The 3,172-nt window shown below is 38.4% G+C and overlaps 1 pseudogene; it reads left to right on the top strand.

Annotated features, from left to right (window-relative positions):
• Window positions 1-920: 920 nt before the first annotated feature.
• LOC138143983 (heat shock cognate 71 kDa protein pseudogene) lies at window positions 921-2,147 on the top strand (annotated as a pseudogene).
• Window positions 2,148-3,172: the final 1,025 nt, after the last annotated feature.

The following is a 3,172-nucleotide window of genomic DNA, read 5'->3' as shown; positions in this document are numbered from 1 at the left end:
GTCTACATGAACTATATCACCGTATCAGAAGGAACTTAAAGATATGTAAATCAACTGCACAATGAGGAGACCAAAAGTACATAAAAACCACATTAACAAGAAAATGTCTACTTTCCTGACAACGAAGGGCAAAAATTAATTTATAATATAACTATTTTTCACATTTGATATAGGACGATGGCAGAAGATTATGAATAGAATTACTTTATAAAATGATGAAAAGTAACAGATGGGGAAAACTGATTTAAAAAAAAAAAAGCTTGTTGAGAGACCCAACTAAGGCAACTTACCCAGGGAGAATCTAAAGATAAAACAGGAAGGAGTTATAATGAAGAGATGAAAAAAATGCAAATGATCTATAAAGACTTCTTTAGGAAACTATTTTCTATATTAATAGTAGTGGAGACACAACATTTTGACAGAACCTCACAATCACTGATATGCTGTATTAGGAAATAAAAATGGTGCTAAAGAAAACCAAGATCGGAAGAGTAACTGGATTAGACCAATTTACTCCATAGAGGTCTATGTTAGACACAACACAAATTTGAGGGAGCTGAGGAACCAATTCTCAAGATATGTGAAGAAGACACAAAGTACGTGAAAAAACAGGGTTTTATGATCCTTATTTTAAGTGAAAAATGTAACTGAGAAAGTAAAACAACTACTGACCCAGGTGTCTTTGTCCTATCTCCACAAATTTTTATGAGAAAATCTACATATATATTCAAAGATATGAGGAGGAACAGAAAGTAATTAGCAAATGATACTATATAGGAGATCATCTGTATAGTCACACAGTTGACTAAAAGAAGTAACTAAAATAAAATCACACTGTGTAATAACTATAAAAATGCATTTGAGCTACTCAGTGCAGCAGCAGCCCTTCTCTCTCCACAGTGGTCAGCTACGACCCCCCGACTCCCCAGCAACCATGTCGAAGGGACCCGCAGTTGGCATTGATCTTGGCACCACTTACTCCTGTGTGGGAGTCTTCCAACATGGGAAAGTGGAGATCATTGCTAATGACCAAGGAAACAGGACCATCCCATGCTATGTTGCCTTCACTGACACAGAACGTTTAATTGGTGATGCTGCAAAGAATCAAGTTGCAATGAACCCCAACAACACAGTTTTTGATGCCAAACATCTGATTGGTCGCAGATTTGACGATGCAGTTGTACAATCAGACATGAAGCATTGGCCTTTTACGGTGGTGAATGACGCAGGCAGGCCTAAGGTCCAAGTGGAGTACAAAGGGGACACCAAAAGTTTCTGTCCAGAGGAAGTATCTTCTATGGTCTTAACCAAGATGAAAGAAATTGCTGAAGCTTACCTTGGGAAGACTGTAACAAATGCTGTGGTTACAGTACCAGCCTGTTTCAACGATTCCCAATGTCAGGCCACCAAAGATGCTGGAACCATAGCTGGTCTCAATGTGCTTCGAAACATCAATGAGCCAACTGCTGCTGCTATTGCTTATGGCTTGGACATAAAGGTTGGTGCCGAGAGAAATGTGTTGATCTTTGACCTTGGAGGTGGTACTTTTGATGTCTACATTCTTACCATTGATGATGGCATCTTTGAGGTCAAGTCCACAGCTGGGGACACCCACTTGGGTGGGGAGGACTTTGACAACCAAATGGTCAACCATTTCATTGCCGAGTTCAAGCAAAAGCACAAGAAGGACATCAGTGAGAACAAGAGGGCTGTTTACTGTCTCTGCACTACTTGTGAATGTGCAAAGCATACCCTCTCTTCCAGTACCCAGGCCAGTATTGAGATTTATTCCCTCTATGAAGGTATTGACTTCTACACATCAATCACCAGACCTGTTTGAAGAGCTGAATGCTGATCTCTTCTGTGGCACCCTGGACCCTGTGGAGAAGGCCTTAAGAGATGCCAAGCTATATAAGTCTCAGATTCATGACATTGTCCTGGTGGGTGGTTCCACTCGAACCCCCAAAATCCAGAAACTTCTGCAAGACTTGTTCAATGGCAAGGAGCTGAATAAGAGTATCAATCCTGATGCGGCTGTTGCTTATGGTGCAGCTGTCCAGGCTGCCATTTTGTCTGGAGATAAATCTGAGAATGTGCAGGACTTTTTTCATAGCTCACAATGGTTGAGATGCCACTTAAATTCATAAATGGTACTTCTAATTTGTACCTTTTCTGGCATTGAACAACTCTCTCAAGTGGATTTCTCCTCTATTCCATTCATGTTCTTATTCTATTTTTCTTGGAGCAAAGTTTTAGTGCAAGCATATTATATTAAGCTGTAAGCACATTATAAAATGAAGTGTTCACTTTTAATTATGGAGGAAAATATAAAATGTGTAATGCCTGCAGGATCTAAATAGTCTACTCAATGCAAATGCATGGAAGTAAGGAAACCATTGTGAGCTATGAAAAAATTTCAGTTACATATTTTATTTTTTGTTGTTATTAATTCATTTTTACGTTTCAGTTTCAAGTTCTCTCCCTCTATCCACATTTCCCCCCACCCCAGTAAAAATAGAAGAAATGCAATACCCATTAAACATATGAAGTTATACAAAACATCTTTCCACATCGGCTATGCTGCAAAAAAAGCAAGAAAAATGAACAAAGTTAAAAATAGGTTTCAAACTGCTCTTAAGAGTTATCAGTTGTATATCTGGAGGTGGATAGCATTTTTTAAGCATGAGACCTTTGGAACTGTCATGGATCATTGTATTAATTGGAATTGCTAAGTCTTTCACTTCTTCATTGCAATGCTGCTATTACTATATGCAATGTTCTCTTGGTTCTACTCATTTCACTTTGTATAGTTCATATAAGTGTTCTACCATCCCATTCATCATTTCTCACATGTCAAAAATATTGCATCACAATAATACAATATAAACTGTTCAGCCACTCCCCAACTGAGGAGAATTCTCCTAGTTTTCAATTCTTTACCACCACAGAAAAAGAACTGCAATAAATATTTCAGTACAATGTGTCCTTTTCCTTTGATCTCCTGGGGGTATAGAGCTAATAGTGGTAATGCTAAAGGGTATGCAGTTTTATAGCCCTTTGGGTATATTTTCAAATTGTTCTCCAGAATAACTATTCTGGAGACTAGTACACAGCTCTACCAGCAGTTCACTGGGGTATCTATTCAGGATCTGTCATTTATCTTTTCTGTCAA

This window comes from Petaurus breviceps, unplaced genomic scaffold (assembly GCF_028583685.1).
Source record: "Petaurus breviceps papuanus isolate PSGF00001 unplaced genomic scaffold, PetGlider_PUasm1.0 90681, whole genome shotgun sequence".
Taxonomy (NCBI): Eukaryota; Metazoa; Chordata; class Mammalia; order Diprotodontia; family Petauridae; genus Petaurus; species Petaurus breviceps.
This window is presented reverse-complemented; position numbering and strand designations above follow the sequence as displayed.